This window comes from Ailuropoda melanoleuca, chromosome 5 (genome assembly GCF_002007445.2).
Source record: "Ailuropoda melanoleuca isolate Jingjing chromosome 5, ASM200744v2, whole genome shotgun sequence".
NCBI classification, from domain to species: Eukaryota; Metazoa; Chordata; class Mammalia; order Carnivora; family Ursidae; genus Ailuropoda; species Ailuropoda melanoleuca.
The window spans coordinates 43,552,976-43,574,434 of record NC_048222.1 but is presented as its reverse complement, the minus strand read 5'-3'; the positions used below and the strand labels follow the sequence as shown (position 1 = coordinate 43,574,434).

The 21,459-nt window shown below is 37.1% G+C and overlaps 1 protein-coding gene across 7 annotated transcripts in view; it reads right to left on the bottom strand.

Annotated features, from left to right (window-relative positions):
• Positions 1-21,459, bottom strand: part of HERC1 (HECT and RLD domain containing E3 ubiquitin protein ligase family member 1) — a 177,575-nt gene that overhangs the window by 147,936 nt on the left and 8,180 nt on the right. Inside the window, exon 2 of one of the 7 annotated variants that reach the window (XM_034660856.1) lies at positions 15,506-15,600. The exons of the other annotated variants lie outside the window; for them this stretch is intronic. The gene's annotated coding sequence lies outside the window, so the exon portion shown is untranslated. The remainder of the gene's footprint in view (positions 1-15,505; positions 15,601-21,459) is intronic. 7 annotated transcript variants of the gene reach the window in all.

Genomic DNA, 21,459 nt, shown 5'->3' with positions numbered 1-21,459 from the left:
TTCAATGAAACTTTTGAGTTACTAGATAAATCCTATTTATTTCCTTTTTTAATATATTATGTTGCAGGCAAATAAAAGGATAAAAAAAATTCATCCAGGGTATTCAAATTACAAATTCTGGTTCCTTTAGTGTTAAGCCACTAATAAACTAATATCAACGGAGATGTCTGAATTTTTCAAGCTGTAAGCCCCATTCACATCAGTTACAACCAGAAGATCCTCTCTAAATGTGAAAAATTAGAATACATTAATCTTCTCCCTAAGACACAAAATAAAGTTATTATTTCTTCAAATACATACAGTATTATACAAAAAGCTAGTTTTCCAACCATCTGTTTCAAAGCTATATTACCTACTATAGTATCTCCAGTGTTGATATCCTACAATTGTTCAAAAACAAATCAAAATTGTCGATTTAATCAACTTTTTGGTGTAGTTTTATTATAAGCAACTGTCCAGTTGGGGCAAGGTATAATAATTAATAACTGATTTAATTTTTTCATTTTCCCTGAAACTCCAAGAAAATACATGAGGTTCACAAAGTTTATATCTTCATATTCAATCCACTAAAATTTTCAAACGTTAAAGTCAGTTTACATACCCAGAGGACCTTGGGCAAAACTGCTTACTCCCAAGGGCTCATCTATAAAATAAGGGAATCAAAGGAAATAATCTTCAAAGTCCTTTCCAGTTCTAAAATACTACGGACCTTTATATCTAAAATAACCTCAACCCAAAATAAAATAAAACCCAAATGCTTAATAACATATAAATTTGGATTTTACTACAGTCTACTCACTTCTGGAAAGAATACGAACACTATATTAGGTTATAGTATCATCAAATTATTTCTTTTTTTTAAGTTTTATTTATTTAAGTAATCTCTACATCCCATGTGGGGTTTGAACTCACGACCCTGAGGTCAAGAGACATATGCTCTTAGGACTAAGACAACCAGGTGTCCCTTAGAAAATTAAATATTTGTTTCATGTTGTTACTGTCTTACAGTTTTTTATAATTAAAGTATGTCAAATCTAATAGGTCCTCAGTAAAGGCTTGTGAATTTTACATTTCAATCCAATTTTTAAAATTAAAAAAATTTACATTATAAACTACTGGATTTAGTCCTATTTTAGTGCCCTTATCCACATATTAGATCCACAATTAGACCTTGAAAAACTGGGGTGGGGGGGTTACATCATTTGATAAGATCACACAAAAGGTGAATATTAGAATCAGGACTTAAACACAAGTCTCCAGAGTCTAAGTCCAGCACTATTTCCACAACCCCATAATATCACTCCCCTGAAAAATTAATTCTAAGTGTGGGGTGGATGTGAGTAAGAATCAAGGGTGAGAACTTGTTGAAATACACACACCCAGCTCCCCAAACCCAACCTACCCCACCAGAGAATTTCTTTTGGAGAAGTCTGGTATTGCCACCCGCCCCCCATCTTCACCTTTGTAATCAGTGCCTAAGGATGATAGCTGTGACATTGTGATTTGTAATAAGCAATATATATTTACTTGGCAGTTGTCCCCATTCCTAGCAGAAAGCTCCTTAAAACCCTTGGAATTTGCTGTGATTAGAGTAATAAAGGCGTCTTCTGTTAAATTAATTAAGTGACTTTTGGAAAATATTTGAGAATAGGGGCTAGTTGCCAGTGGAGCCAACCATTGTGACTAGAGGGTAGGAACTTTCGGTCCCACCCTCTGACCTCTGGGGAGGCGAAAGGAACTGAAGGTTGACTTCAACCACCAATGGTCAATGATTTAATCAATCATGCCTTTGTAATAAAACCTTCATAAAAAGGGGGGGCGCTAGCTGGCTCAGTCGGTGGATCGTACAACTCTTGATCTAAGGGTTGTGAGTTTAAGCCCCATTTTGGGTGCAAAAATTACTTAAAAAGAAAATCTTTAAAAAACAGGGTATGGAGAGCTTCCAGGCTGGTGAACACGTGGAGACTCAGGGAGAGTGTCATGCTCCAAAAGGGCATGGAAGCTTTATACTCTCTTTCCCCATACCTTGCCCCCTGCATCTCTTCCATCTAGTTGCTCCTGAGTTATATCCTTTCATAATAAACTGGTAATCTAGGAAGTAAAATGTTTCTCTGAGTTCTGTGAGCCCTTCTAGCAAATTAATCAAACCCAAAGAGGGGTCATTGGAACCTCCAATCTACAGCCAGCTGGTCAGAAGTATAGGTGACAATATAACATGGGGGGGTGGCAGTCTTCAAGGACTGAACCCTTAACCTGTGGGACCTGACCCTATCTCCAAAGACAGTGTCATACTGAGTTGAATTGTAGGACAATCAGATGGTGTCCAAAAATTGCCTGGTTTTGTCTAAAACCCACACAATCAAAAGTGGAATTGGAGTCAGAACTGTACATCTAAATGAAAATTCTCTCTGTGCTGACCCATTACAGTAGCTTCCTTATTCAACTCCCTGATACCAGGTTCTCCCCAACTCTGGTTCATCCTCCATCTTCCTACAAATCTGTTATGCTCTTGTTTCAAGCCTCAAAAGGCTACTGGCTTACCATGTAAAGGCCAATTGCTTTACACCAGCAACCACCTCCTTATAATCAGGAATTTAGGTACTTTCCAGTTAATATTCTTCCACCCTCTACCATGCAAGACCTTTCAGAACTTGAAAACTAGGCTTTCTAATTCTCTAACAGGATACCTCTCACTCTGAAGTATAATTAATCAGAGCTTTTTTACTCTAACCCTAATAGATAATGCACTTCCCTGGTTGGGGACTCCATCTTATTCAATTTTAATTCCCTAGCATGAAGCCTAAAATATTACAGGCTATAACTGAGATATTTAATTTCTGGAAGGAATCATGCTCCTTGCTTTCTATTACAGGACTTTTGCACATAAAGTTCCCTCTACTTAGAGCCTGCCTTCTCCATCCCACCCTCTTTCACCCAGTTAATGTCTAGTCACAAGATCTCAGTTTAAACAGCAGTACAGGGATATACTGGGTACTCAATAACTGCTAGTTGAAGTAGATTCCTCAGGGAAGCCACCCCCAACTGCACCCACATGAGATCAGGTCCCTCTTTTAAAATGCTCACACAGTACCCAGTACTTACCTTCTCAACATTTTTCAGTTTGCGATTTGGGTTATACTATTTGGGTGCTTATGTGTTTAGCGTCCTCTCATACTAATCTATAAAGTCATAAGGGCAAAGATACTTATAACCACAGTGCTTAGCAAAGGTAAAGCACACAGAGGGACCTTAATAAATATTTGCTGAATTATGATGAACAATCTGCATCTATGTAGTTTACTATTTATACAGAATCCAGTTTAAACCCAGGTATCTTATTCTGATCTGATACATAATGGGAGCACTTTAAAAGAACTGATTTCGAGTGTGGAAGTACCATGGACAGACCATGTGAATTCCATCTGCAGTCCATTTCAGTCTCTTCTTCTCACTGTATATAATTTTTAGAATAATTCTATCTACTCCCAAGGCTTTCACCTACCTCTCATATGCTAATGAGCATAGTCCAAATTCTCTCTCTCCTGAGCCTCCAGACCTGAACACCCACTGCTAACATGATATACCCACTAAGACGTTCCAAAGGAATCTTAAATTCAACACGCTGAAACTGAACTTGTCATTCACCAACACTCCTCTGCCACATCCACACCCATTAATTTATGAAGCTCTAAATTTTTGAATTTAGAGATTCATTTTAAAAAGACATCAGTAAGGATATATATCAAGCATTAATCAAGGAAGTGCAGGAGGGACAAAGCCCATCTGGAAAGTTCTGCAACTGAAAATTAAGTGCACACTGTGATCCAGCTTTCCCCACCTGTGCCCCAAGTGCTTCCCTTCTAGAGGGCTTCATCAGGCTTACTGATTTTGGTTCTCATTAAACCATGCAAATTTTCAATGTTTAGCTGCACAAAATTAAACAGCTGATAAGAAGGAAAAAGCTTTTTTGTTGTTGTTGTTATTATCCCTATTTACAAAGCGAGTACACTTAGAAAAAGAAGAGAGTTGCTGAGTTTGCTAGCAAATTGTTTAGCTACATCAATAATGAGAACTAGTCAAATAAACCAGGAAGCAGACCTGCTTACTCAGCAAGTAAAGAACTCTAGACAAAATCAAATCAAACTAATGGATTTTCGCTTGTATTCAAGAACCACCAATTCACAATCCTGATGAACCAGCTAAACACCGGCAAAGAAAAAAAAAAAAAAAACTGCTGTTGTCTTGTTTTGTTTTGTTTAATTTACAGCAATGATTTATACCACTAAAAGCCAACTGCTCTTTTTTCCACTCATGGTCCAATGCACAAATCCAAATTTAATTACATACATAAATTACCAAACTCACCAATGAAAAGTGGGGCTGGAAAAACGAACAAAGGACTGGAAAAGAAACCAAATAGCACTACCGCTATCTTTCTAAAACTGAAATAAATGAAGCAGGCTGAAGGATCTGAACACAGGGGTAGACTAAATAGTACCTACAAGTGAATTCATCAAATTGTGAAGCTTTCTAACACCCTCTAAGTGAACACAGCAATAACAGTAGCTAACGTTCACTGAGCACACTGAACACTGGGCTAAACCCTTTATATGTATTATCTTATTTAATCTCAGAACAACTCTGAAATAAGTATTCTTATTATTCTGATTTGCAGGAAAGGAAATGGAGGCACAGAGAGGCTAAACATAGTTTGCCCAAGGTCACCCTGCCAGTAATTGATAGAGTAAGGATTCAAACCAGAGCAGTCTGATACCCAACCACTTAACCACTAAATCATGCTGCTGCTTATCACTGACATGGTGGTTTCGCATGTTCTGGATCACTCTAAATTTTAGAAAATTAAAAACCTCAGAAGGTTTGATCAATCAATTGCCAATTCAGTTCACTCTGAATCCTGTTGTTATGATAAAATCCATTCCTCCCAGCCATTCCTCTAAAGATCACTAAATCATTAAATCCCAATTGGGTAACAACAACAAAATAATTTTCACAGTCCTTATCAGAAATCTTCAGGATAGAAACGCAAAGGACTGAGAACAGCAAAACAATTTTGATAGAGAACAAAACTGAGGAATTTCCATTATGTGACTTTAAGGCTTGTTATAAAGCTACAGTAATCAAGACATATGTATTGGTGTCAAAACAGATCAACAGAACAGAACTAAAAGTCCAGAAACAGACCCACACATATATGGCCCATTAATTTTTAACTAAAGTGCCAAGAGAGTTTAATGGGGAAAGAATAACCTTCCACAAAGGGCGCTGGAACAACTGGATATACATATGGGAAAAAAATGAACCGCAACGCTAATTTCACATCATATACAAAAATCAACCCAAACTGGTTCACAGACCCAAATATAAGAGCTGAAACCATAAAAATCTCTAGAAGGGGGGCACCTGTGTGGCTCAGTGGGTTAAGCGACCAACTCTTGATTTCAGCTCAGGTCATAATCCCAGGGTCCTGAGATTGAGCCCTGCCTCAGGCTCCCTGCTGGGCGTGGAGCCTGCTTAAGATTCTCTCTCTCCCTCTCCCTCTGCCCCCTCCACCCCACCCAGCTCTCGAGCACAAGTGTGTAGTCTCTCTCTGGGTGGGGGGGTGTGGAGATGGAGGGGGTGAGGGGGAATCTTCAGAAGAAAATGCAGGAAAAAATCTTAGTAACCATGGATTAGGCAAATATTTCTTAACTAGAACTCAAAAAATCAATACATTAGACTCTATCAAAATTAAAAAGTTTTGCTCTTTAAAAAGCACTGTTAAGAAAATGAAAAGGCAAACTCCAAACTGAAAGAAACTATTTGCAAAACATGTACCTAACAAAGGACCTGTGAATACATAAAAAGAACCCTTACAACTCAATAAAACATAATTTTTTAAATAGACAAAAAATTTGAACAGACATTTCACCAGAGATATATAAGTGGCTAAATAGCATAAAAAAGGATGCTCAACACTCATCATTAGAAAAGTGCAAATTAAAGCTATAGTGATACTATTACAAATGCACTAAAGTGGCTAAATTTAAAGAAACAGACAATATCAAGTATGGATGAGAACTCCCATAAACTGCTGGTGGTAATGTAAAGTGGAAAACTGTTGGCAGTTTATGATAAAACTAAACATACTGTACTTACTACGTATGCAGCAATTCCACTCCGTAGGGATTTGCCCATAAAAATGAAAACACATGCCCACATAAAAACTTAGACCTCAAAGTCCAAAGCAGCTTTATTCATAATAGCGAATACTTAGAAATTCAAATGTCCATCAACAGATGAATAGACAGACAAATAACAGTAATTTACATGTTCTTGCCTCCTCTTGTCCACTTAGTATCTTAAAGTTCTGAAACCTCTTTTTCTTTATAATACTTGGTGGGGGTTTTTTTTGTTTTGTTTTTTGTCTTTTTAACATCAACCCTTTCTGTTCCTTGCGAAAGCTTAACTCCTCATCACTATTCAGATACTCCCAAATCCACGCCTCTGGCCGGCACCTCTGCAGTCTATGTTTTCAAATGTCTGATGCTCATTACAATGTCAATGCTTCCCACCCTCAATTCACCATATCCAAAATTAACTTCACCATCTATTCCAGCTTTCCTATCTCCTCATGCTCCCCCCTTCCCTACAAAACCTTATAAAACCAGCTCCTTCTGTTACATCACTCAAATACCCAGAATCAAACTGTCCTGTAATCTTTGACTCAGGCCTTTCCTTTACTCTCCACCTTCTTTTAATATTCCCACTGGCCCTACCCTGCCTTTATAACCTGCCCTCAAAAATTGTAATGGGCTCCTATATCTACCACCTTCTGCTAGATTAATCTCAAAGCTCAGTTCTAACCAATTCATCACTGCCCATAAAGAAGTCAATGGCACTACCACTTCCTATGAAACTGAATACAAGTCACTGTGGTGGGCTTAAGTCCATCCAGAGGGAACCAAGTTTGCCTTGCAATTTTATCTTCCACAACTCCCCTAAATATATTCCACTCTTGAAAAAGCCAAACACTTCCCACCTCTGCTTTTGTTCATGCTATTCCTTGTAACTGACTGTCCTCACCTAATTTTTACCTGTCACAATCCATACTTCTCCTTCAAAGGCCTATCTCAAAGGTCATTTCCTCCACGAAGACTTTCGTGTTTTCATCACTTTCTTCACCAATACAGAATTCATCACTTCCTCCTCCTAACACTTATAACTCTCAAAATACTTTGCTTACACATATTATAACATCTGTACCCTCTGCCTGATTTATTATTTGTGCACCTGTCTTCATTACCACTAACCCACTCACTGTAGAACCAGACTTAAGCTTTTCAAAATTGGTACTCTGTATTGTCCCTCTTTTGTCCCTTTAAGCCATTGTCATCCTACCTTTCTTGTTGCAGAGACTCAGGAACCCTTTGTAGTAGATGAATTCTGATCTAATGAGTCTATAAAAAAAATTTTTTTACGTATATAGCCCATGGGGAGGGCTATAAGGATAAATCAAATAAGAGATTGCTTTCTGTCTTTTTTGTTCTAAGTTGAAACTCTGCCTGGAGAGAGATTTTTTTTTTTTTTTAAGAGGACCCTCAAAATTCAGTAAACCAAATCTTCTTACAACAGCATTTTCAGTATAATATTCCTCTGCTTACACATGTACAGTAATTTAAAATGGGTTCTGAGCTAGGCATTCTCTGTTTGACCCCAGTCTCCCCACACAAACTTAATCCCTATCCTCCCATGATCTGCTTTGTACCTTTTGAGGCTGACCTCTAGGATTACACTGTCCAAACTCCCCTGGTTTCCAGGTGGGTTAGGACAATGAGAGGCATTAGAAGGAAATCAGAGAGGGGCGCCTGGGTGGCACAGCGGTTAAGCGTCTGCCTTCGGCTCAGGGCGTGATCCCAGTGTTCTGGGATCGAGCCCCACATCGGGCTCTTCTGCTATGAGCCTGCTTCTCACTCTCCCACTCCCCTTGCTTGTGTTCCCTCTCTCGCTGGCTGTCTCTATCTCTGTCAAATAAATAAAAAATCTAAAAAAAAAAAAAGAAGGAAATCAGAGAATGAGAAGAAAATTATTTCCTGCCAGGGCCCTAAGTGATATATAGCTCCCTGGGCTTAAAATTCCACACTCTGCTTCCCCAGGCTTACAATCCACTGTTCCCTCTATCCTATCATCTTAACCATTCCATGCTCCTCAGCAGCCCTCTGCACTAGTCAGGCAGGCATTACTCCCAATCCTTATCATCACTAAATTGGAATGTATTCATCCTTACCCCGGCACCATTAGTCACGTTGCTGCCCCCTCAAATGCCTACCGTTCCTCTCTACCTAACAAATCCTATACTCCCTTCAGGTACTAATTCAGATCCTACCACCAGCACCACCACCCCCACCTCGCGCGGACACACACACACACCATTAAACCTGTTCTAATAACTTTGATCCAAATTATCTTTTTCCATGTTGGAATTTCCATGTCTCTTACAGAGAAGTACTTTGAAAACTGTAAAAATAAATGCTAGTATTACATTGTATAGACTCTAACTGTTCACCACAAATCCCCCAAAGGGAAACAATTTGAACTATTTCAAGTTCCATCTTTCACATTCCATCATGGAAGTTAGTACAACATTAGAAATACAGTAACTCTCGTTGGCAAAATGCAATAAACAAAAATACATCACTACAGTGTTCTACTACAAAAAGTGTGTGGTAACTAGCTATAAGCAAATTATGTATTTAATGATTCTGCTTTCAATGTAATGATTTCAAACTATGTCTGCTAGCAACCTTGGGCAGTTTTTAGAAGATCAATGCACTTTTTAATGAAAGAATCTTTGGGGACAAAAGAGTAAAGCAAGTTATGCCACTTGCCAAGTTCAACAAGCTGTTATGCAAATAGATAAAATTAGTCCAGAAATACAAAGAGAAATCAGCATATGCAGGATACCTTTAAGTTGTAGCTGACTAAAGGCCATGAACCAGACAATACACTTCAACAATAATAGATTTTTGAGAGCCCTGAGAAGGCCAGTGGTCTTCATCATATACTGTTTATAGAAAAAACCTCCTCCCCCTTCTTTAGAACCATCAATCTGCTGGCATCTAAAGCCCAAGTCATGTCAAACACCTTTTGGTAAATTTATCCAATTTATAATTCAAGAACTCATTCTTATAAGGCTCCATTAAATAAAAAATGGATACAGAGCTAAAATGAAAGAAAAGGGTACTATGGCTAGCTCCTCACATAATCTCAGAATATGTGAATATGATTTTGAGGAGAAAAAAAAACTTAGAAGACTATATGAAAGCTTTAATGATAACAAAAGATATGGAGGGGAGGGCTTAATAGTACCAAATATTAACTAGCTTCAAAGTAACTTTTTTATCTCTTCATCCAAAAAGAAAACAAAGGGATGTACTCCTACCACCTTCACTAAAGAACTAAGGTCAGTCCTATCTGCATATTTTAAAAACATTTCTGTAACTATATGTTAATTTTAACAAAGGCATTTCAATTTATTACTACTAGCAACTTGACAAGAATATGCAAATTTCTCCATAGTAGGAAGGTCTGGTACACACAAAGAAGAGGATAAGGATATGTGAATAATTACAATACAACATGACAACACTACATAACAAAGCTACCCAGCAGGAGCTACAGATAATACTAAGGGAATGAAGAGAAGCACAGAGTAGCCAGGACACAACAGACACCCTAAAAGTTGAGTTGAGACATAAGGTCCTAAAATAGAAGAGCAATAACGTTATCTGGTTTGTGAGATGATAAATTTTAAGGCTACTGAAAAGGTATATTTAATGAGACTAGGCTCAATCAACATTTTCACATTGCAGTTTTAATTAAAAAATAAGGCACTGTTTAAACTAAGAATACCCTATTCATTGCAGCCTTGTTCAGAATAGCAAAAAGAAAAAAAAGGTAAAAAAGGAAAAGGGGAAACAACCTAAAGTCGACCAATAAGAAATTGGTTAAATGAATTATACACATACACTGGGAATCAAGGTAATCATTAAAATGAGGAAGATCTACAATTATCTGGAATGTATTAAACTGGAATGATAACCATGATATATGAAGTTAAAAATACATTAAGATGTAGACCAAGCAATTCCACTCCTAGGTATGTATGCAAAGAAACTAAAAGCAAGAACTCAGATATTTATATACCCATGCCCAAAGCAGCATTATTCACAGTAGCCCAAAGGCAGAAACAGCCCGTGTCTATCAACAGATGAATGGAAAAACAAAACATGTTATATATAGATGTATACACACATACACACACACACACACACACACACACACACACACACACTGGAATTTGCCCAGCCATGAAAAGAAATGAAATTTTGATATATGTTACATGGACAGACTTTGAAAGTATTATATTTAGTGAAATAAGCCAGACACAGAACAACAAATTTATGATTCCCCTTTTGTCAGGCACCAAGGATAAGGAAATTCACAGATAAAGTACCAAAGATGGTACAGGGACTGTGGGGGAGAGGAAGAGGGAATTATTATTTAATGGGCGCAGAGTTTTTGTTGGTGATGAAGTTTTGGATATAGACAGCAGTGATGGTTACACAACATTGTAAACACTTTAATTGCCAGTGAATTGTACACTTCACAAATGGTTTAAATGATAAATGTTACTTTAATGTAATAAAAAAAGATTTAGAACACTCTGTGGTGTCTACCATTCGTATAAAAAGAAATAAAAATGAGAGAATATATATCAATGCATGACCGGAGGGGTTTAGAACTTCTGAAAAGATACACAAAGAAACTGGCAACAGTTAATTCTGAAAAAAATTGGAAAGTGGAAATAGAACGTGAATGGGACACATGCATTTTGCTGTTACCTCCTTTGTTCCATGTGAGTTTCTTACTATGTGCATATATTATTTATGAATTTCTTTATTGGGGCGCCTGGGTGGCTCAGTCGTTAAGCGTCTGCCTTCGGCTCAGGGCATGATACCAGCATTCTGGGTTCAAGCCCCACATCAGGCTCCTCCGCTATGAGCCTGCTTCTTCCTCTCCCACTCTCCCTGCTTGTGTTCCCTCTCTCGCTGGCTGTCTCTATCTCTGTCAAATGAATAAATAAAATCTTTTTTAAAAAAATTTCTTTATTAAAAAAAGAAAAGAATTATCCATGTAAGGATAATCTTCCCATGGATGCCAAGACCAGTGGAAAAGGTTGTGGCAGAAATGATTTTTACACAATCTCAAAATACCACCCCTAGATTACTTACTAATTACAAAGGGGGGAAAATGTGCATTTACAAAGAATTGGTCTTGTAGTAGTCACCACCTTAAACACGGGCTCAAATTTAGCATCACCTAAAATGGGGGGAAAAATGGCATTAAGTGCTTCCTGAGGTGATGTTAGAAGTACACAACATGTACATACTGCTCATGCAATTAATGCTTAACCTGAATATACAATCTTAAAGAATAATCAGCAAATTCAGATTGTAGGACATTATATAAGAAAAATGGCCTAGATGCTTCAATAAAGTTAATGTCAGGCAGAGGATTGTTCTAGATTAAAAAAGACTAAAGAGAAATAAAAACCAAAAGCAATATATCAATGTGATTGCATCTGAGATCTGAATAAAAAAACTTATAAAAGATATGAGGGAAACAAATAGAAAACTCATATCAGATGATAACGAATTCGTGTTATTTTCCTTAGGTGTGACAAAGGTATGAAGCTGTGTTGAAGAATGTCCTTATTTTTAAGAGACGTACTGGAAGTGTGCAGGGGAACTATCTTGGTGACTATAACCTATTCTCACTTAAAACAAAGTGTGTGTGTGTGTATGTGTGTGTGTGTGTGTGTGTGTTTAAAGAAAAGAAAAAAGGAACTGCAGCAAAAAGTTAAAATTTTTGAAATGAGGTAAAAAGTATATGGGTGTTTATTGTACTGTCTTTCAACTTTTCAATAGATTTAAGAAATTTTCAAAATAAAAGTTTGGGGAGGAACTGATCAGGAAAAACTGAGCCCCAGTGATGTAAAGAAGAAAAAAAAATTATCTTTTACAATAAAAGTATACATAAGAGTTAAATGATAAGTATGATTTTTTCCATAATTAACCATGTCTTTCCTGATGGAGCATATGTAATAAATTCATTTATTCCCACGAGTATCTGTAGTAAGCAAATCTCATTTTTATATTTTTTTATTATTTTTTTTAAAGATTTTATTTATTTATTTGACAGAGATAGAGACAGCCAGCGAGAGAGGGAACACAAGCAGGGGGAGTGGGAGAGGAAGAAGCAGGCTTATAGTGGAGGAGCCTGATGTGGGGCTCGATCCCATATCGCCGGGATCACGCCCTGAGCCGAAGGCAGACGCTTAACTGCCGTGCCACCCAGGCACCCCAAATCTCATTTTTAATTTCCTTGCTACAGAAATCATTTTCCTTTAAGCAACTACAGTGATACCATCTCTACAAATTCAAGAGTTAGATTTGAAGTCTTACTCAAAAAGCAGCAGACAAAAAACTCCCATAAATATCAACACTAAGTTGCCTATTTTTCCTAGAAGGAAAATAAAAGCCAGGCAGCAAGATGACAAGTTTACTTCAGTGTGTGCTTTATACAAACTGCAGAGAAGGAAGCAAAAAGGTAGGGAATAGCTTGGGCTCAAAAAAAAAAGAGAAGGCATAACTTTCCATCTCTTAAATCTTCAACCCATGTCTTCATTGTTTTAAAACAGCATGAATTCCTACATCAGAAAACATCTAAGCAAATCTCTATTACAATATGACTGGATGTAAATTACAGCAGGGAAAATCCACATAACAAAACAGATTTACAAATGAGCTTAGCGGGGCACCTCCTGGGTGGCTCAGCCGTTAAGCATCTGCCTTCCGCTCAGGTTATGATCCCAGGGTCCTGGGATCAAGCCCTGCATCAGGCTCCCTGCTGGGTGGGAAGCCTGCTTCTTCCTCTCACACTTCCCCTCTTGTGTTCCCTCTCTCGCTGTCTCTGTCAAATAAATAAATAAAATCTTAAAAAAGAAAGGAAGGAAGGAAGGAAGGAAGGAAGGAAGGAAGGAAGGAAGGAGGGAAGGAAGGAAGGAAGGAAGGAAGAGAGCTTAGCTCTCTGAACATGTTCTGTCTTAAGAATTCACTTATAAACAAAACAATGAAGTCATACTATGAAGACCTGACTCAGAAGGAAATGGAAAGGAAGCTTGTCTTGTTCCTTCATCTCCAACCTTCCCCCCTTCCTAAAAATCTCTCAGGTTGACAGAAAATAGCAGAACTTGAAAATAAGTCCATCCCTGTGGAACTAACCCAGCTGTATGCTTATTATACATACACTTCTATGAATTTATATATTTCAATAAAAAGTTGTTTTAAAACATTTTTTAGTGGAAAAAAATTTTTTAATGAGGGGTGCCTGGGTGGCTCAGTCAGTTAAGCAGCTGCCTTTGGCTCAGGTCATGATCTCAGGTCCTGGAATCAAGCTTCACACCGGGTTCCCTGCTCAGTGGGAAGTCTGCTTCTCCCTCTCTCTGCCCTTCCCCCAACTCATGCTCTCTCTCTCTCTCTCTCTCTCTCTCTCTTTCTCAAATAAATAAAATACTGTTTAAAAATTTAAGAAAAAATTTTTTAATGAAATACCTAGGCTCAAGTCTAACAAAACATGTAAAGGACCTAAATGCTGAAAATTACAAGACACACAAACGAAAGAAATCAAAGGAGATCTAAATAAATGGAGAGACATACCATGTTCCCAGACTGGAAGACTAAATATACAAATATCAGTTCTCCTCCAAGTTGATCTACAGATTTAACGCAATACTACGGACAAGCTTATTTTTTTTAAGATTTTATTTTTAATTTTTTAATGTCATCTCTCTCCCCAATATGGGGCTCAAACTCAGGACCCGAGATTGAGTCCCATGCTCTACCAAATGAGCAAGCCAGCCGCCCCTAGACAAGCTTATCTTAAAATTTATATAGAAAGGGAAAGTATCTAGCATAGCTAAAATTGTGAGCCTTACCATCAACTTAGAACCAACAAGAAAATATTGAGAGATGTAAATAAAATATAACCCAATCCTCAAAAAGAAAAGTATTTTTAAAATAAGACCACCCCCAAAATCTGCTTGGGCAAAGAGTGATTAACAAAGCAAATTACTAGATGCCGTCAATAATACAGAGAGCAAATTTGCTGAAGAACTGACTTCGAGTACAAAAATCTATTCCACAACACAACAGACTCCTTTCCTCTCCCTACCACTCCAAAAGTACAGATAATCAGAGATGGTATATACACACCCGCTCATACACACTAAAAGAGCCTATAATACAATGCTCCAAAAGAACCATGCTTTATTCTTCTTAATGCTTACCTGAACATTAAGGTCTGAATGACTTATCTTTTGATCCAGTATAATGTGAAAATAAGTCTTCTTCCCCAAATTCGACAATAAAATGAAGTTTTATACTAGTCATTGCCTCCTTCAGTTAACTTAATCCCAAACAGAGGATTCACCTAGCCTTTACTAACAGGTCAGCTATTAAAGTATGTGTGTGGTATAACTATACATCCCAGTCTGCCCAAGATATTACCATTTCATGCCAGTTGTCCTGAATGCACCCCTTTACTATGGAAGAGGCAAAAGACCAAGTACCTATGGATAGTCTCTTTTAAGAATACAGTATTTCACATTATAAAACAGTATGTATGGGATTTTGAAAAAAACTCCCTAGACATATAAATAGATCTAGAAAAAAAATCTGGAGAACTACACATTAGAATTTAACAGTGGTTAATCTGCATAGTTGAACAGTTTTTACCTTTTGCTTTGTATTTCCCAATGCTGTCTAAAAAAATTATTTTTTTTATAATTGCATATATTACCTTTCACACTTAGGAGAGAATTATTTCCACTCATTAAAATCTAGCTTTATGATCCAAATCCTCATTTCAAAAGCACACTCTTATTCATTAATATATTTTATTCATCAAGAACTGAAGCAATGTGGTATATATATATATGTTTATACATACACGTGTCTACACATAGAGGTGTCTATACATATACGTATCTATACATATACATGTCTATACATATACGTGACTATACATATGCACATACATATATATGCACACATGCACACACACACACAGAGTGTAGAACACTTTAGCTTTTAAGATGCAGAAAATCTAAATTCAAGAACCAGTCTTGCTGTGGAAAATATAGTACTACCTCCCTTTCAGAGTTGTTTAGAGGATCAGACAAGAATCTGTACGAAAGTACTTTAGTGCAATACACTAAGTGAGCTATTATTATTACTACGAGCACATGAACAAAGTATGTAAACTCCTATTTCGTATATAAAGTAAGGGGGTCCCATTAAGTGAGTTCCAATTCCCTTCTGGTATAACAGTGTCCTCATAGCTCAGCCTTCTACCTACGTCTAATCTATCTCTTCAGGAGGTATACCTTTTTTATGGATAATCATTCCCAGGTCTCCATGTTTTCTATCTTCACTAGGAGAGAGCCAGCTCTCCACATTCTTCTCTTATGGCTCTGATTGCCTGAAAGTGAAAGAAAATATGTCTGTTCCCTCCAAACACATGTGAAAACCTTCTTTTAATCTGATTTGTATTGTATGACCTGCCATATGTTGCCATGTAGAGTAGTGGCTAGGCACGTGGACTCTGGAGCCAGACTGCATGGTTCAGAAGGGTCGGCTGTGTCACCGACTCTGCAATGTAACCTTAACAATTTACTGAATCTCTCTGTGCCTCAATTTGCTCATCTGTAAAATTGATAACAACAGTACATCAGTGCATAAAGTTGTTCAACAGTTGTAAAAACAGTGCCTGACACAGAGTAAATGTTATATATGACTAAAGTTCTTTTCAAATACTCCTTCTCTAAAAGTATAATGCTTACAGGCTAAGATAAAACAAGCAACCAACATATGTCTCTTGCTTTTTTCTCACTGAAAACTGTCTTATTTACCTATCAAAATTTCTCCACTCACTGTAGTGAAGTCATACACACTCAGCAGCAGCAGCCATTTTTCTTTATCTTTGTTCAAATCCTCTAAGCCAGCATTTCCCAAAATTTGTTTCCTTTAGAAAATCTGTTCCACTAGTTCTTCAAGACGTTATGAGGAGGGAAAAAAAAGGTTCAGAGATCAAATAAATTTGGAAAAGGCTGTGTTAATGTTAAACAGGTTTCTTTTACATATTAATATGCACTATTACATTTCAAGAGAGCGGGAAGTGCACAAAGTTCACCAAGTTTATTTGACCCCAAAACCCTTTTGTCAAGGAGCCACATTAGGAAATGCTGGGGCTCCAGGTCTTCACAACCTTTAACACAAAATATTCTGTTATATAAACTCAACATGTTTAAAATCTAATTCAAACACAAGACCTGTTCTCAAATTCCTGATGAGAAATCTGGCTCAAGAAACCAGTAATTGCTGCCCTGAACAAATCACTTTTGAAATTTCTGAATACGAACATTGACTTCTAAAAAGAACAGACACCAATGGCCAGCTAGCTACACATGCTAAGTCACAAGATACTATCTCATGATGGCATGTTAACTTATTGGCCAAACATCCTTTAAACAAATTATTATTCTAATTATTCAATTTTCCTAAGTAGTCTCTGAATTTTCAGTAATAAAGACTTGTACTCTTCCCTTAAAGGAATCTCACCACAGAACCTTGTCAATCATATCCCAGAACCAGTTCGAGCGTAAATACAATGCCCTAAATATACAATCTACATTGCTGAAGAACTATCCAAAATAACACCACTTAATACATGAAAACGAAACAACAGAACTTCACTATTCTGCAATCCCTGATGAATTAATAAATCGAAACAATGCTCATCAATAGCTGCTAACATCCAAAGAGATAAGACCACCTTATGTACCTCCTGGAACACAAACCACTCCTATGAAGTACTCCTACAATAAGAACATAACTCTGATAAATCTATCAATTTACAGGAAATCAGCAGACAGAATAACAAATGACATTAGAGAAATGCAATCAGCAAAATGAGACTATGGGAAACTTCCCAGAGCAAACAACAGAGTCTCTTTCAACAACAACAACAAAAAAAACTTTAAGAAAAAAAAAGATATATATACACATAAGTATATATATACACACACATACAAGTACGTATGTAAAATAATCAGAAAAATACGAAACCTGATTACATATTTGGTGATACTAAGAACTTGCTATGAATTTATTTTGGTATGATAATGGTATTTTGCTTATTTTATGAAAAGAGAGAGACTCTTAGAAATTCAAACTGAAATATCTGAAATTTACAAATTTAAAACATGTCTATGGTTAGGATTTGCTACAAAAAGTCCAGGGATTGGGGGTGGGATGGTAGGGAGCAGAAATACAAAGGAAACAAGACGCCTGTAACCCCTGAAGCTCAATTACGAGTACATGGGAGCTCTTCATACTATTCTTTCTGTTTTATATTAACATGTTTAAAAACTTTGTAATAAAAAGGTTGTTTTTTTTTTTTTAAATGCTGTCTGGGAATTGAATTACCTGCCTAGTACTGTAAATAGTCTCTACATATTCCTACACTAGATTAATGCACAGTCAGGCATAAGTGAATATAAATTTTCCATGACCAAATTATATTTATAAAGTACTATAAGAAATCATTTGACATGAATTTCACTAACACTCAACATGCTAAACTCTCTTATATAATGACTGTTATTTGCAAGCCTGTTTCTATCTAACCATTTATGGCTTTCTATGAAAAAAATACATTGTTTCAGTATACTTTTTTAGTTTTTATTTATTAAATAAAACAACAGTCACAAAAAACTTGCAGACAATATTGCAAAGTCATCACTATCTTTCCAGTTCTAGCAGCCTATGGTACTTCTGGAATTTATCATTAGCAGACTTATTGCATAAGTGCACCAGCTCACTGAGCTCCAAAAGAACTAGTTTTATCTTGCATACGAAAACCCTTTCCTGCCTTCCTACTCTGAAATAAAGAGCCAAACCAACAGATGGCAGACCAAGAGGGAGGGGGTGGTGATTAAGGAGGCAGTTATAAGAGAGCACTGGGGAAAAAGAAAATAACCCTGGGAACTGAAAGATATAAGAACATAAGAATACAAAATATTCAGCAATTCCTTAGATTTTTGCAAAACAAAGTCACATTCTGTCAATCATCAACTACTTTAGAGGGAAGTGATTCTGTGAATTTGCATCTGACTTTAGTCCTTTATACAGTGTACCTTTAAGAGTTTTGAAAAGTCCCTCTTAATATCTCAGACCAATTTAAGTTAACCAAAGCAATTCTAACTATTTCCAAAATAAACAAGGGAAACAGGGGACCTACTGAACTTTTATCAGCATTTCACTACGACTATACATTCACATCAGCCTTTTCAGAAGCTACCAAACTTCTTTTTTTTACTTCAAAAAAGTAAAGCACTCTACCTATCCTAATCTACAATACAATAAAAAAAAAAAATCAACATTACTGCAGCCTAACTGGTAGAAGGTTTTCATTAAAATATTAGTTTAAAAAACATGACAATAGTGTTGCCATTAGAATTATAGTTTTAATCTAAATTATATTTCTTAAAAACAGCTAGGCTTTCAGTATAACATTAAGAACATACCAATTACAACAGGCCACCTTTGCCCATTCATCATGCCATATTATCTTGTTTCCAGATTAAGCAATTTCTAATCACATATTTAAGAGATCAAGCCCATTAACACCACACAGTGCAAAAGTTCAGGGGCACCTGGATGGCTCAGTCAGTTAAGCGTCTGCCTTCAGCTCAGGTCACAAACCCGGGGTCCTGGGACTGAGCCCCAGTTAGGGCTCCCTGCTCAGTGGGGAGTCTACTTCTCCCTCTCCCCACCCCACCCCGCTCACTAGTGCTCTTTCTCTCAAATAAATAAAACCTTAAAAAAATAAAAAATGCGGAAGTCCACCACTCACACTCTGGCAGTTTTAAAAAGAAATAGCAACTTCCTTTATCAATAGAGAACCTAATTAAAGAAGGTCTAGCAATTAAAGGTTATTCAAGGGCTCACTCCACAAAGCTACCTCTCTCCTCTGTGGAAGCTTGTTAAATATCAGAATATCTACCCTATCTCACAGAGGTATTATGAAGATCAACTGAGAAAATCGTTAGCAAAGTACTTTGCAAGCTAGAAGCCATATATACTACATAAATATACACATACACACAAATGTAAGTCATTACTATTTCACTACCTGATTGCACTCTGGACAGTTTTGCAGACTAAACTTGCACCTTAAAATCATTAGGTTTCAAGGTCTACCAAGAAAAACTTCATATTCCAGGGCATAAAGATTCACTAATATTCACCCTTCTATATCAATGTCCAGTCCTTATACCAATTATTGTTCTCTTCTAACATCTATTCCCCCTCTTTGGCAGAACAGAACTAGAAACATTCTTTAAGAATTCAAAACAACATGTGGCACCTAAATTCTGTCTGTCACAGTGAGTTCCTCAACACCTATGTAGAATGGTCTTGCCCAAATATTAGTTGAATAGGATTTTATTTTAGGACTTTTAGACTTTTTTTTATTTTAGGACTTTTAGAAGCACTGGAATGAGTAAGACATATAGGTTCATGCTCTCATGGAGTTTACATTCTACTGAGGAAGACAAATAATAAACAAGTAGGCGAGTAAGTCATTAAATTTCAGGAAGCACAAGTGCAAAAAAATAAAAAAGGGACAAGGAGAGTGGAGGGGAGATGATCACTATTTTTTATAGTGTGATGACTGACAATTTCTCTAAAGAGGTAAACTCTGAGAACTCTTCTTTAAGCAAACACTTGAATGATGTGAGGGAGGAAGACCTGAGAGAAGAGCACTCCGAGCTGAGCAAGAACAACTACTCAGCCCTGGGAATGTACCTGTCACGATCAAAGAATATAAGGAATTCAGTGTAGCACAAGCGGAATGAACAGAGGTGGGCAGGGATTAACTACATCAGGTAATGCCTTGTAAACCAACACCAGGAATTTGGTTGTTACTTTAATTGCAGAAGGAAGTCACCGTAAAGTATTAAATAGAGAAGTGGCCTGATTGATAGTTAAAAAGATCATTCTAGCTACAAGTGGAGAACAGACTGTCAGAGATCAAGTGAGAAAGCAGGGAAACCAGTTAAAAGACTACTGTACTTATCTAAGCAGGAGATGATGGTAGTTTAAACCAAAGTTATAAGGTAGAGATGATGATATATGGTCAGATTAGAAAGATATTCAAAAAATAAAGTCAAGAGGTTTTGCTGATGGGCTTGTTATAAGGTATGGAAAAAAAGAGAAAAATCACAACTGACACACCTAGGCTTTTGGGCCAAGTAACTAGCTGAATGGTCCAACCATTGACGAAGAGCTGACTCAGAGGAAATGATGAGGACAGAAATCATACCTTCTTTATTGTACAAATTCAGTCTGAGATGCCTATTAGACAGTCAATGAAATATGAAATAAGCAGATGAACTTTAACACTGGACCTCAGGGAAGGGGTCCGGGCTGAAGTCATAAATGTGGAAGTCAATCAGCATGGAGAGTTTTTAAAGCCATAAAGATGGATAAATGTAGATTGGAAAGATTTGTTTAATCCTCACATTAGCCCTATGATGTAGCAACTACTATTATTCTCATTTTTATAGATCAAGAAGCTAAAAGACTAAGGCTTGTCCAACATCACTCTGCTAGCAAGTGGCAGAATTAGAAGGGAAAACAAACAAACAACAGATCTGACTACAATGACGATGACCTTTCTCAATTAAATTTCATCATCTAAACCAGAGAACTTGAAGTAAATATTGGAGTGAATATCTTCTCAATTCTCCCAACGTTGGTACATACCTACTGCCATTCTAGATGCACTGGAGAGAACTTAATTCTTTACATACAGTGACTGTCCAAATGTCCTAGAGCATTTAGTTCTCTCATGAAACCCCCGCTGAGAGAAAAAAACGAAACAAAACTCCACTATTATTCTATTCTTCTACCACCACTACTACTACTACTAGGAATCCTTTAAAATGAGAAAGAGATTGGTGAAAAATGTAAGTTACCCCCCTATGACTTTTCATGGCCTTCTCTTTGTAACCAGTAAAATCAAGTGTCATTTGGGGTTTTTATAGCAACAAAAGTTAATTTTATTTTAAGACTACACAGACTTCTGGGGCGCCTGGGTGGCACAGCGGTTAAAGCGTCTGCCTTCGGCTCAGGGCGTGATCCTGGCGTTCTGGGACTGAGCCCCACATCAGGCTCCTCCGCTATGAGCCTGCTTCTTCCTCTCCCACTCCCCCTGCTTGTGTTCCCTCTCTCGCTGGCTGTCTCTATCTCTGTCAAATAAATAAATAAAATCTTA